General features: G+C 41.3%; 2 non-coding genes across 2 annotated transcripts; both read left to right on the forward strand.

Annotated features, from left to right (window-relative positions):
• The first annotated feature begins 12,265 nt into the window (after positions 1–12,265).
• trnac-aca lies at positions 12,266–12,338 on the forward strand. The gene has a single exon. It is a non-coding gene; the product is annotated as a tRNA-Cys (tRNA).
• A 2,660-nt stretch (positions 12,339–14,998) lies between these two features.
• On the forward strand, positions 14,999–15,071 carry trnar-acg. The gene has a single exon. It is a non-coding gene; the product is annotated as a tRNA-Arg (tRNA).
• The last annotated feature ends 297 nt before the right edge of the window (positions 15,072–15,368 follow it).

The raw sequence follows: 15,368 nt of genomic DNA on the forward strand, positions 1-15,368 counted from the left end.
ACTTTACTTCAATCGCAGTCTCCCGCCGTCTCTCTTCGTCTCGTTTCGTATCACTCCGTTTACCTGATTACCTCACCCCCTCCCTGGTAAATACATCCTGTTGAGCAGAATCTACAGTTTCCAGTATTTTCCATTTCGTAAAATGATAAAATACGGCGAAGATATTAAAATATGTGCTTCCATTATTCATACTTCTGAAATATATCTGTATTAACTTTATATCATCGTATGTCCGTGTTTATTGGGTCTTTTTGCATGAAACAAAGACTGGCATATAGTTTCAAGCCAGTACTTTAGACAGAAATACACATATACATCCTGTTGAGCAGAATCTACAGTTTCCAGTATTTTCCGTTTCGTAAAATGATAAAATACGGCGAAGATATTAAAATATGTGCTTCCATTATTCATACTTCTGAAATATATCTGTATTAACTTTATATCATCGTATGTCCGTGTTTATTGGGTCTTTTTGCATGAAACAAAGACTGGGATATAGTTTCAAGCCAGTACTTTCGACAGAAACACACAACAATGTTGTCCGGACTGTTGTTTAATGCGGCACCGGCTTGAACAGGTCATGTGATCTGATCACGCCGGCGTGACGGTCGACTCCAAAGGGTTAATATGAAATACATATAAGTATTTTTACAACTTGTATTTAGAAATACTCTGTTGTAATTATTGATGCATAAATGTGTTCATCCATTCAATGTGGCATCTGCTATAATGGGGTTAATATTAGGGCCGGGACTTTAACGCGTTAATTAAGATTAATTAATTACACAAAAATTAACGCGTTAAAAAAATTAACGCATTTTAATCGCACTTATTTTTGCACCGCGGAACGTTTCTCACTGGATGAGTTTCAGGCGTACCGATTATACTGGAGCACCAACTAACGTTCATGACTTCAGACAACAACAAACCACAGTGAACAACAGTGGGACATGTTGTTTTAAAAAAAAGACGGATGGAAGCGTCGATAAGAGCACGGTTGTGTGCAAATTATGCAAAAAGGAATTCGCATATCACCGCAGCACATCAAGCCTCAAGTATCACCTCAATGCAAAACATATAGCAGCTAGCGTGGAAGCTAGCGTGGACGTTAGCCTCTTTTATCGCGTTCACACCAAAAAGAGCCGGTACTAAAATTAGTTCATGAGAACCTTTTTACCCCCACGAAAGTCCCTGCTAGAGAGCAGAGAGCTGCTAGAGAGCAGGGACTTTCGTGCGGCTCTCTTGTGAGAAAATAGCTATATTTCTGATTGGCTGGGCGGATTGCAAACCACGCCCCGTAAAACTCCCAAAAAGTTTTGTGAAGCCGCCATTTTATTATCCTCGCATTAGCATTATTAGCATTAGCATTATCCCAGCGCAGAAACGCAGAGAGACTAACTTATGGCAACACAAAATAAAACATGGGAGCGGTGGAGATGAGGAGGTGTCGGCGTTCTGGCGATTTACTCGGAAGGCTTCAGTAGAAGCTGCTGGGACTCCCAGCAGCTTCTACTGAAGCCTTCCCCAACTCCGGGGACTTCCGGCCGGGGACTTTGGGCGGCAGTATACGCCGTGAAGTGGTTTGCGGCCTGCCAGTAAACCCAAAGCAGAAGAAGAACAAGTGACGTCAGTGGCTTCATTTGCCTAATCCACCCCCAGGTTCAAAGAGTTCTCATGAACTAAGTTCTCATGAACCTTTGTGGGAAAAGTACTGCGGTGTGAATGCGCCTAATGGTATACTAAAATCCATGTGAAAAAAATTGCTTCTCACTGTTCTCAGCTCAAATATTTATGTGATTAAAAATGCGATTAATTTCGATTAATTAATTACAAAGCCTCTAATTAATTAGATTAATTTTTTTAATCGAGTCCCGGCCCTAATCGAAACGTAAGGTTACACAACTTCTACTATCTTACAAGCTTGACCATGACATTGCACTGTAAAAGCACTATCTTGAATTTGACAAAAATATATGATAATGTTAATCTGTTGAAATCCTATATATAAAATTGTTTTTATAATATAATCTAGAATTATAGCAGTACCACAGTATAATACACTGCAACGTCATCTGCTGTGTTACCAGCTTGAATAAGACCATTTTTTATTTCCCTGTAAGTTTTGCATAACAAAGACATAAATATATGACACTGTTAGTCGATTGTAATGCTATATATAAATCGTGAAAAGTGTAAGTTCTTACCTGTGGGCACACTACATGTGTGTGTGTGTGTGTGTGTGTGTGTGTGTGTGTGTGTGTGTGTGTGTGTGTGTGTGTGTGTGTGTGTGTGTGTGTGTGTGTGTGTGTGTGTGTGTGTGTGTGTGTGTGTGTGTGTGTGTGTGTGTGTGTGTGTGTGTGTGTGTGTGTGTGTGTGTGTGTGTGTGTGTGTGTGTGCATATAAATACAAAAGAGAAAGTGGTAAAGAGACAGATGAAGATGGTAAAAATTGGGAGAAGACAGGAAGACATGTAGGGATATAGCTCTGAGGAGGGAGAAGAGAAGAAATTGAAAAAGGCTCTTAAAAGTGCTGTTTGATATTTCTTTGGTATCTGTTGAAGGAAAAAAATACAGTGAACACTTTAGAATGCATGACAATTTACAATCTCACATATCATCAACAAGCTTTAACATTGGGGGTAATTTACGAGTTAAAGCACTAATCAACAGTCTGAAGATGGTTGTCATGACATTTCTTCACAATACTATTAGTTGCCACTGTATGCAAGTATGACAGCCACAATAGGCATTTTTCCAAGATTTGTATATACAGTGCCAAAAGTATTTAACTCAACATTTTCTTACGTTCATTTTTTTTCCAACACAGCATTTACATTGCTAGCAGTTATGTTTTGGTGTACTTCTAAAAGGTAATTATTCTAAAGGTTCTTATTATACATCCATGGTCTGTAGTTAGTTTATAGCATAACGTTAGCATTTTGCTTCTGGCCATTAGATTTATGATTCTAAAGTATAAAAGTAGGGTAGATATGTGGAGATTATCCGGCTGAACAAAACGTGCATTTATCAAGCAGGTTCGTTTTCCACAGATCTTATTTCGAGCTATTTTCCAAAATCCTATGGAGAAATCCCATTGACTCTGAGACGAGGGAACTAATAGTTGTAAAATGCGAACTCACTTCCGGGTTATAGGACTCATCACTGCACTATATCTCCGGTCAAGTAAAGCTAATATGTGTTTAGCTAGCTCGTGCTTTAAAAAGATATGTAACTACAACTGATTTACTTGCAATAAACATTACAAATATTGGAGGCATGCGGTGCAGCACATTACCTGCTTGGCGAAGTCAGACAGAGAGGAGGTTGTAGTGGATGTCCGGTGCGTTCATGGTAACCGGACAGTAATCGGTAGCATGGTGTTCGCTTACTACGCGACCGCACAACGTAACGTACAGTAAATCCACAACCACATAAATGGATTAACATCGATTTAGCTGGGGTAACACAAATAAATAAATAAATGAATGAATCTACTGGTTTCATAATTTGAACCAAAAGTGGTGCATTTTGCACTATTTTTTATTTATCTTTATTTATTTTCTTATTATGTCCTATTTATATTATGTTGCACTGTTGGAGGAGCTCGGGATCTAAGATTTGAAATGCCAAAATTACACTGTAGCTAGCATCTGATAACAAAAACCCTTGACCCTTGACCCTTAGTGGTGTTTATATTTCACGGACTTCAGTTGCTAAGAGATCACACAACGTCACGTCCGTTATTTCCACAACAACACAAATGGATTAACATCGTAGCCTTTGTTTCTGCTGAAAGAGGTCTCGACCAGCTAGAGCAGGGGTGGCCAACCCGCGGCTCTCGAGCCGCATGCGGCTCTTTGCCTAGTTTCATGCGGCTCTTCAGTTCATATCGAATTTTATATGTGTGAATTTGGGGGAGAGACACTGACTCCTGACTAGTGTTGCACGGTGTACCGATACTTGAAAGGTACCGCGATACCCTGCCGTTAAAAACGTTACGATTCCTCCGTTTCATTAGTATCGGTCGTTTAAGAATGACGGGGGAAAGTACTCCGGTGAGAAAGCGCCGTTTTAATAAGAGCCGTGTGTGTTCAGCGCTCTGCTTCCACTCCCTGCACTGCAGCCGTGCCTGCAGTCCCGCCCCTCTCAAGCACGCTCTAAGTCCCTCCCCTCTCAAGCACGCTCTAAGTGCCTCCCCTCTCTCGTGCACGCGCTAGCTGCCAGAGCATGTGAGAAAACGAGAAGCATGGTTGCAAGTGGGAGTGCAACTGCCGCTGCGCCTCGGCTTGTTGACAAAAAAGACGCCAGAAGCGAAATTTGGAAGTATTTGAGCTATATCTCTGACAGTGAGGGCAAGCCTACGGACACCACGAGGCCTGTCTGTAAGACATTTATTAATTTTATTTAATACGAATTCTTGTCATTTATTTTATTTATTGTTCTCATTGTTTAAAAGTTTGTGTTATGGTTATGGTTCTGGTGTGAAATAAAGCACAATAATTACATTTAAGACTGTTTCCCTTTTTTTAAGAAAAGTATCGAAAAAGAATCGGAATCGCAATTCTTGACTTGGTATCGAAACCAAAATGTTGGTATCGTCACAACACTAGCTACTCCTGACAGTTAAACCTGATATTTAGTAGGTCTGTTAAGTATTGAATGCTGATAATTCTGACGTAATTTGGCCGGTCAAAGTTGTTTAGGCTCGGATAAAATCGCTCCGTTACTTTCGTCCCGTGTTATGTATGTTGTGTATGTGTGGTGTCAGTATGAGAGGATGACAGCGCGTATAATTTTGATGTGGCCCAAGAGCCAATCACAATAATACCTGCGATGCAGTGAACCAATCACCTTTGAGGGGGGGGAAACCTATCGTTGATTAAACATTATCTAGTGTTTCCCCTACCATTGTCTTGGAGGGGCGCTGCGCCCCGCCAATGGAGCCCCGCCTCCCCGCCTCCCCCCCTGATATTCAAGGTGTTTTAAAAAATATATATATATCATTTTATTTTTAAATATATATATAGCACCAAATTGCAAATAATCTATAACTACTATCACTTTTCACATTGAACATGTGCTCTTTTATTAAATAAACTAAACGCTTTCATTTTAAGTTGTGAGTTTAGTGTTTTTGACCCTAAGAAACACTGATGCATTAATCAATAACAATAATCCACAGCTCCTCTCTCTGCTCCAGAGGATTTAAAAAATATATATCCCAATGCCACAAAAACGCATCAGTGACGTGGTTGAAATCTTGTCTCCAGAAAACAAAAAACGGAAACAAGTGGTATCAGTGACTGTGTGTTTGATGTGGCTCTTTGTAGTAACATAGAAAAAATGTGGCTCTTAACCTCTGACTGGTTGGCCACCCCTGAGCTAGAGCCACAAGAAAATCGGCGAAATCGAGTGTGAGGATTACAAAATAAATTAAAAACATCTAATTTTGACAATAAAAACCGACCAATAGGCGCGGAAGACCATTTGCTTGGCAGTTCCGGGTATTTCTCCACTGGTTAACATGGGTTAACAATACCGTGTAGCTGTCACGCTTTTCACATTTTGAAAAGACGAAACCGTGACATCTTCACGTCTCCCAGCAATGGTAAAGCGTCACATGTTCACGTCTCACCGTGATACCGGGTTGGGTATTATACATGTACTGTGGACAATACCCACAGGAGCAAATCCGGGTGAAGTGTCTTGCCCAAGGACACAACGGCCTGACGCAGTGGCGGCAGGAGCGGGTTCTGATGATCGGATGCACAGACCACCGCGCCACCAGTCCCCTCCTGTTAGCAGCTGTCCACTGCTGTTTCCTAGTATGAATAGGGGTTGAACAGGCGCTCCTCCTGAGTGATAACAATGCAGGCCAGCCGGTCGCATCACAGATTTCTGAGCTCTGGGCTCTGCCTGTTATCCGTCCTCCCAAATCCCATGGAAATGATTTACTCTTAGGTTTTGCACCGAGAGAGTTCCAGGGAGGACTACCACTTGTAGATTTATTACCCGGTACACAGCCCTCCTGTTCCTTGGAATCCTTGTAGCTGCTAACTAGCTGTGAGTTAGCATACCCTTCTCCATTATTTTGCAACACTGGTAAAGTCGTGTCATTCCCACGACATAGTCCATTCACTTCCACGTTAACTTCCAACCGTTGCATTTTCATTTCCAACACAGCCATCTTCTGTATACGTTTTTGGAAGTCATCTGTAGAGAACGGAGGCATTTTGCTACCAACTAAGCACTTAAGCTAAATAGCATGCAGTAGCCTACCAGGCTTTAGCTGTTGCTTGGCCACGCTATTGTAAGACTGACGTCGTCGTAAAAATGTTGAAATATGGCTGAAACCCTCCGTCTATTTACGAAGATTAACTGTCCCAGTGATAAGTTAATGTCCAGGAGCCGCTGCTCGAAGTTTTCAGAGAATAAGAATAGGAAAATCAGGATAAAAAGTAAGCAGAGGCAAGAGCAAGCAGAAAAGCGTCTGCACTGTAAGAAAGATCACAGACAAGCCACAATTTCGGAGCGCACAATTTCGGCGCGACCGCCACAACGACTCAGAAGGTGCCCTTTTTTCTTTCTCTTGAGCATCTGCCCCTATAAATGTCTGCACACCACTGCCTAAATCAGAGGTGCCCAGTACGTCGACCGCGGGCGACCGGTCGACCGCGGGGGCAATGCTGGTAGATCGCGAGTCATTCATAATAAAAAAAATCCTGTTCCGTTAAAATAGACAAAACAGGTTTTGATCCCTCCTCCCTTGGCCTCCCTGCCACTTAATTGAGGAGTTTACTTGATTGACAGAAAAAGCGACCTATCGCTTTCCAGTCTGGTAACCCAGAATGCAAAGCGATACAAAATCAGTCAAGTGCCGGGAAAACTCAAATTAAGTTAAAGAGACAAACAAGAGACAAACAACAAAATGAGTGCAGGACCGAGCAAGAAGCTAAAGACATACCACTTCCACCCAGAATGGGAGGAAGAATATTTGTTTGTGATGTCACATTCAAAGGTTATTTGCCTTATTTGTAAAGCAAGCGTCGCTCTGCCAAAGAAAGGTAACGTGGAGAGGCATTATCGGAGTGTTCACAAGGCATATGACAGCGACTTCCCTCCGAGTAGCGAGTTGAGAAAGAGAAAGGTCATGTATTATTGCTACACAAATATTATCTCGCAATCTTAGTGTCGCCAACTCGTTTCTAACATGCAAAAAGACAAACAAATGTCGGTGTATTTTCGATCTTTCCAATCGAGACGAGATCTCTCTCCCCCGTCTGTGTGCGAGGGGGCGGGGCAGTTTACACACATGCGGCTGCTACAAGCAGCAACACACGGAGGAGATGGCGGAGAGAAGCGCTCCAAGGTGTGGTTAAATGTTACCCGTCTTGAGGTGGACAATGCTCCTTGCCAAGAGAGAGTTCAGCATGTGAGGGCGGTAACACGAGCAATGTGTCAAACATTTAGCAAAAGTGCTCCACATCCAGACGGAGGAATGCACCGGGTTCGACTGTCTCTCTAGCAGCTCTGTAGCCCCATCCACGAGTAACGTTTCCACGTCAGGTGTTATGTATGCTAGCAGCAACACACGCAGTTAACTCAATGATTCAAACATGGGGTAATGATTATAGGAAACTGAGTTACTCTTTATTTTGTTAAAGTTTCAGCTATTCTGTTCACAGTTCTGTCATCAGATTATTTAATACGATTTGTTAAAATATTGTTGTTTCTTTTGATGTGAAATATTATTTATTTTATTTAAATAAAAAGCAATGTTAGTTTTGTTCACAATTTGTTAATTTAATAATATATGTATTTTTGAATCAAGTATTCATCTTTATTGTCTTCATTGTTAGTTTCCACATGCCTAAAACAACCTCAAGCTAAATCTAAAAGTTGATGGCTAAACAAGAGCGTTTGAGAAATTGTGCAAGGCATACAGTAATAGTCTGAATAGTCGATTAGTCGTTTCATTAATCGATAGATTAATCGATTATCAAATTAGTCGTTTGTTGCAGCCCTATTATCCCATGTATAAATAAAACGTGTTATTCAGCAACCCTTGCAATTTGGGATTTTATTTTTGGTTGGTAGACCTCGGTGAGCTGGTCATTTCAAAAGTAGCTCACCAGCCCAAAAAGTGTGGGCACCCCTGGCCTAAATGTATCCCCAACACTCTAAAAAACCCTTTATTTTCTTTCAAACCTATCTCTATTCCCTCTGCTTTAACTTTCCCCAACATCATAAATTCAGATTTCCCCACATTAACTTTTGCACCCGATGCCCTGCCATACAAACCTACACTTTCAAAAATCACCTTCACACTCCCCATATCCTTAACTGTCACCGACGTGTGTTATGGAAATCTAAAAACCAAGGCAAGGCAAGGCAAGGCATATAGCACTTTTCAACACAAGGCAATTCAAAGTGCTTTACAAAAAATGAAAGAGATTAAGAAAATGGCATTTAAAATCAGTCATTAAAAAGAAAAGCTAATAAAATAAACATTAAAAGAAAAAATACATGGATAAAAGTTACAGTGCAGTCTAAGATATGAATAGTTCAATTAAAAGCAGCGACAAAAAGAAAAGTCTTCAGCCTGGATTTAAAAGTAGTCAGAGTTGTAGCGGACCTGGTGATGTTTATTCGAACAAACATCAGATACAATAAAATATAGACACAGGTCTCACAGAGTATAGGATAGTCTGCGCGAGTGTGCGCAGTTCAATATGATAGCAAAGCTTATATTGAGGAAAGGGTGGGAAGGTGAAGAAATCTGTCTTCACACGGTCACATTGTTATTAGACACATGTCCTTGAGCTGTAGATCTCAGGAAAGGCAAGTTCTCCTGTGACTATGTGTGAGTTATAATAGCAGCTGTGGCCTTGAAGTAGAGTAACAAGAGGCAAACAGCACATCTAACCAAAATGAGAAGCATTTGGTTACTTTGAACATATAAGGAATATAATAAAAATTTCCACTACACGTGTCATCAGCATACTGGTATATAAGGCTAATTCTCCCCCCCGGCACCTCAACCCCCCTCACATTCAGGTTACCTCTTAAAAGTGCCGCTAGAGGCTCAGCTGACAAAGAGTACACCATGGCCGAGAGAGGGCACCCCTGCTGGACTGACCTCCCTAATGTAAACACATTCGAAATTACCCCATTTACACAGCTCCCCGCATTTTTGTAAATTCTTCTAATCCACCCAACTAACCTTGTCCCAAATCCCACCTTCTCTAGCACCCTAAACAAATATTCATGACACACTCTATCGAAAGCCTTTTCCAAATCCAAACTAACTAACACCCCCCCTTTCCCTCCCTTCATATTTATTACTAATGCTACTTGTTGTGTCACTGATATCCCTCCCCGGTATACTATAAGCCTGCCTGCTCCCCACCACCGTACCAATAACCGTCTTAACCCTGTTCGCCAAAACCCTAGCTAACATTTTATAGTCACTATTTAACATGCTTAAAGGCCTATAGTTGCTTAATTTGTCCCTACACCCTTTCTTAAATAAAATACTTATCACCCCTGTGGACAGGTCAGCCGGCAGCTCCTCCCTCTCTTCTTCTTTTGAAACAAAAGCGTAAGGATGGGCACCAATACCTCCCTGAACTCAACATAAAACTCTGTGGTCAACCCATCTAATCCCGGACTCTTATTCCTCCCCATCCCAACTATTGCTAAATCAACCTCCCCTCTTCCTATTTCCCCCTCACATAGATTCCTACCTTCCTCACTCAAACTCACCTCCAAACTACTACAACCTTATCCATACTATGAACATCCACCTCATCCTCCTTAAATAAATCCCTATGAAACTCCTCAACCCTCACTACTATCCCCACTAAATCTGTTATCATTTCTCCCCCCTTTCCCTCTATCTGCCTAATATAACTTTTCCCCTGTTTCCTTTTCTCCAAACCCAAAAAGAAACCAGTGCACTTTTCACCCTCCACCAAATACTTCGCTCTGCTCCTTACTCAGGCATGAAAACGGGTCAGGGGTGAAAAAGGTGAGAAGGATATTATCCCTCTATGCTATTTTAAAGCATCAATCTGATGGATTTTGAGATGCATTTTTTTGCCAACCTGGGGAGAGCTGGAGAAACTTAACTTCAGCCATGAGTCAAAAATATTATGGCCTCCTTACTAAGTATTATCAGGGATGTAAACTCATCAGGTATGGAAAAGGTGACAAGGACCCGAGCCCCCCGACCCCACGGAATATCGGCTTTAAAATGAGGAATAACAGGATTTTAGCAGTCAAAACAACTAAAGCAGCAGTGTTAATAATAACAGAAACGCTAATCTAATAGAAATATATAAAAGCATTTATTTTAATTGTGTAGCAGTCAGTTTATAATTTTGGCAGCACTGTTGAGCATTTTGAAAATCTATTGTCATGCCTCTGTGCAAGGCTTAGTCTTTCTATCTTTATGTCATCTGGTGTTAAGTAACTAAATTCATAAACTCAAGTACTATACTTGGGTACAATTTTGAGATACTTGTACTTTATTTAAGTATTTCAATGTTTTGCTACTTTGTTCTTCTTCTCCTCTACAGTTCAGAGGTAAATGGTGTACTTTGACTCCACTACATGTATTAATACCTTTAGTTACTTTACAGATGTGGATGAATGATGTGAAATCTAATCAAGTGTTGAATCAGACTTTAGTTCCACCTGGAGTAAATCCACAAGCTACCCTGCAGTAGGGCTGCACGGTATTGAAAAAAACTGACATTGCGGTTTTTTCCCCCCCTGCGGTATATATCGTGTTTTTTTTAACCTGTTAAACCCCAAAGTCCCGGCGGGTACTTTACTTTTTTTTTTCACGACAGTGTCTCAGGGGATCGTAATATTTAAGAACCTATTAATGTGTTATACCAGATTAACGGAAATAATCTCAGCTAACTGACGATACAAACCATTTTATACCAAAACAAAACACAAGTCTCATAAGAAGCATCTAAATGACCCCTGAGCGAAAAATGCTAACGCACTTTGGCACAGAACTCAAGATAAAAGTACCCTTATTATTACTTATCGTAGCTGCACTTACAAGATATCCGATTAAAGCTGAGGTTCCACAGATTATTTAGGTATATAGTATCATCACTGAGTGATCTGAACTCGGACAGGGGAAGCAAACACACACATCACAACACGTACCTTTACGTAGCTTCGAGGGGAGATGTCTCACCGTAGCTGTCAATCTGATCCAAAGACGTGTTCAATGGCATTAAAACGAGAAAGAAAAAACGCGGCTGAATCGGTTGATCCATAGGTTTTTAACGTCTCTGTATAAAAAAAATGATTTAATTTATAATCCATAATTCCATTTTTATGTAAATATCGCAGAGCAAAAGTTAGCTTCTAATGGTAGCCACCAGGTCTTGGCAATGCGGAAGTCTCTCACACACACATTACCAAATAAGGACTGTGTGATTTCCCCTCGATTCCATTGGCTCTGACTGTCAGAAAGAGATGTCACATGTCAAAATCCAGCAAGGTGGGCCAGAGATATGGAAAATCCACCCAAATGGCCCCAAAAGAGGGGTTTTTTTGTGCTAAATCTGTCTAAAAAGGTCAAATATCAGGGGAAGTTCTACACACACCAACACATGAACAAATAAGGAGTGAGAGTAACGACGCGTAGCCAAAACCGGAAGCTGCATACCACCAAGGTGGCTACCATTAGCAGCTAACTTTTGTGATCCGATTTTTACATAAAAATGGAATTATGGATTATAAACAATTGCTTCAAAGCCACAGATACATTATCAACCTATGGATCAACCGATTCAGCCGCGTTTTTTTCTTTCTCGTTTTATGCCATTGAACACGTCTTTTGATCAGATTGACAGCTACGGTGAGACGATCTCCCGTAAAAGCTCCGTAAAAGGTACGTGTTGTGATGTCTGTGTTTCTGTAGAGCATTAGACTGCAGATCAAGACGTCCCCAGTTCAAATCTGGGTAACCCCGTTGTAAGTGTACTTGCCTTTAAAATGCCAGTTCAAATCTGGGTGCCCCCTTTGTAAGTGTACTTTCCTTCAGAATGGTATGTTTGCAATACTGTGAGAACTACAGTGGCCGTGATCGTATAGTGGTTAGTACTCTGCGTTGCGGCCGGTTCGAATCCGGGTCACGGCAGCAGTTGCAGTCTGCTTTTATGTTTTTGCCTCAACCTACCTACTGCATTTTAGTTCATTTTCAACAGTTTAAAAGCTGCTACGAAAGCAAAAACAAAGGGTTAGTGGTGCAATGGATAACGCGTCTGACTACAGATCAGAAGATTCCAGGTTTGACTCCTGGCTAGCTCGTCTCGCTTTAGTAAATCAATTGTTCCTCATTTCCTAATGTACTTCTCAAAAATCTGTCCGTCAAAGTACACCTGGAATGAGGGATTGACATAATGATGGGTCAATGGGCTTTCAACATTTCCAACAGTACTTCTCAACAAACAGTCCATCAAAGTCAGTGAACATTTGAAACGAGGAACAACACTATTATGGCCCTTCAACATGAAACCAAGCTAATGTGAAATATTTCGTTTTTAGCCTACGTGGGCTTTTGACTTCTGGTCATTTGAGCTTTACAGTAATTCCCAGCCTATGAGTATGTGTCTGAACTCTGTCAGATCAAGAGGTCCCCAGTTCAAATCTGGGTGCCCCCTTTGTAAGTGTACTTTCCTTCAGAATGGTATGTTTGCAATACTGTGAGAACTACAGTGGCCGTGATCGTATAGTGGTTAGTACTCTGCGTTGCGGCCGGTTCAAATCCGGGTCACGGCAGCAGTTGCAGTCTGCTTTTATGTTTTTGCTTCAACCTACCTACTGCATTTTTAGTTCATTTTCTACAGTTTAAAAGCTGCTACGAAAGGAAAAAACAAAGGGTTAGTGGCGCAATGGATAACGCGTCTGACTACGGATCAGAAGATTCCAGGACCTGGCTAGCTCGTCTCGCTTTAGTAAATCAATTGTTCCTCATTTCCTAATGTACTTCTCAAAAATCTGTCCGTCAAAGTATACCTGGAATGAGGGATTGACATAATGATGGGTCAATGGGCTTTCAACATTTCCAACAGTACTTCTCAACAAACAGTCCATCAAAGTCAATGAACATTTGAAACGAGGAACAACACTATTATGGCCCTTCAACATGAAACCAAGCGAATTTGAAATATTTCGTTTTTTGCGTACGTGGGCTTTTGACTTCTGGTCATTTGAGCTTTACAGTAATGTCCAGCCTATCAGTATGTGTCTGAACTCTTTAAGTCATACGGGCTATACCTCAGTGGTAGAGCATTAGACTGCAGATCAAGACGTCCCCAGTTCAAATCTGGGTAACGCTGTTGTAAGTGTACTTGCCTTTAAAATGCAAGTTCAAATCTGGGTGCCCCCTTTGTAAGTGTACTTTCCTTCAGAATGGTATGTTTGCAATACTGTGAGAACTACAGTGGCCGTGATCGTATAGTGGTTAGTACTCTGCGTTGTGGCCGGTTCGAATCCGGGTCACGGCAGCAGTTGCAGTCTGCTTTTATGTTTTTGCTTCAACCTACCTACTGCATTTTTAGATCATTTTCTACAGTTTAAAAGCTGCTACGAAAGGAAAAAACAAAGAGTTAGTGGCGCAATGGATAACGTGTCTGACTACGGATCAGAAGATTCCAAGATCGACTCCTGGCTAGCTCGTCTCGCTTTAGTAAATCAATTGTTCCTCATTTCCTAATGTACTTCTCAAAAATCTGTCCGTCAAAGTACACCTGGAATGAGGGATCGACATAATGATGGGTCAATGGGCTTTCAACATTTCCAACAGTACCTCTCAACAAACAGTCCATCAAAGTCAATGAACATTTGAAACGAGGAACAACACTATTATGGCCCTTCAACATGAAACCAAGCTAATGTGAAATATTTCGTTTTTAGCCTACGTGGGCTTTTGACTTCTGGTCATTTGAGCTTTACAGTAATTCCCAGCCTATGAGTATGTGTCTGAACTCTGTCAGTCATAGGGGGTATAGCTCAGTTGTAGAGCATTTGACTGCAGATCAAGAGGTCCCCAGTTCAAATCTGGGTGCCCCCTTTGTAAGTGTACTTTCCTTCAGAATGATATGTTTGCAATACTGTGAGAACTACAGTGGCCGTGATCGTATAGTGGTTAGTACTCTGCGTTGTGGCCGGTTCGAATCCGGGTCACGGCAGCAGTTGCAGTCTGCTTTTATGTTTTTGCTTCAACCTACCTACTGCATTTTTAGATCATTTTCTACAGTTTAAAAGCTGCTAAGAAAGGAAAAAACAAAGGGTTAGTGGCGCAATGGATAACGTGTCTGACTACGGATCAGAAGATTCCAAGATCGACTCCTGGCTAGCTCGTCTCGCTTTAGTAAATCAATTGTTCCTCATTTCCTAATGTACTTCTCAAAAATCTGTCCATCAAAGTACACCTGGAATGAGGGATCGACATAATGATGGGTCAATGGGCTTTCAACATTTCCAACAGTACCTCTCAACAAACAGTCCATCAAAGTCAATGAACATTTGAAACGAGGAACAACACTATTATGGCCCTTCAACATGAAACCAAGCTAATGTGAAATATTTCGTTTTTAGCCTACGTGGGCTTTTGACTTCTGGTCATTTGAGCTTTACAGTAATTCCCAGCCTATGAGTATGTGTCTGAACTCTGTCAGTCATAGGGGGTATAGCTCAGTGGTAGAGCATTTGACTGCAGATCAAGAGGTCCCCAGTTCAAATCTGAATGCCCCCTTTGTAAGTGTGCTTTCCTTCAGAATGGTATGTTTGCAATACTGTGAGAACTACAGTGGCCGTGATCGTATAGTGGTTAGTACTCTGCGTTGCGGCCGGTTCGAATCCGGGTCACGGCAGCAGTCTGCTTTTATGTTTTTGCTTCAACCTACCTACTGCATTTTTAGTTCATTTTCTACAGTTTAAAAGCTGCTACGAAAGCAAAAAACAAAGGGTTAGTGGCGCAATGGATAACGCGTCTGACTACGGATCAGAAGATTCCAGGATCGACTCCTGGCTAGCTCGTCTCGCTTTAGTAAATCAATTGTTCCTCATTTCCTAATGTACTTCTCAAAAATCTGTCCGTCAAAGTACACCTGGAATGAGGGATTGACACAATGATGGGTCAATGGGCTTTCAACATTTCCAACAGTACTTCTCAACAAACAGTCCATCAAAGTCAATGAACATTTGAAATGAGGAACAACACTATTATGGCCCTTCAACATGAAACCAATCGAATTTGAAATATTTCGTTTTTTGCGTACGTGGGCTTTTGACTTCTGCTCATTTGAGCTTTACAGTAATGTCCAGCCTATCAGT

Source organism: Gymnodraco acuticeps, unplaced genomic scaffold, assembly GCF_902827175.1.
Source record: "Gymnodraco acuticeps unplaced genomic scaffold, fGymAcu1.1, whole genome shotgun sequence".
Lineage (NCBI taxonomy): Eukaryota > Metazoa > Chordata > Actinopteri > Perciformes > Bathydraconidae > Gymnodraco > Gymnodraco acuticeps.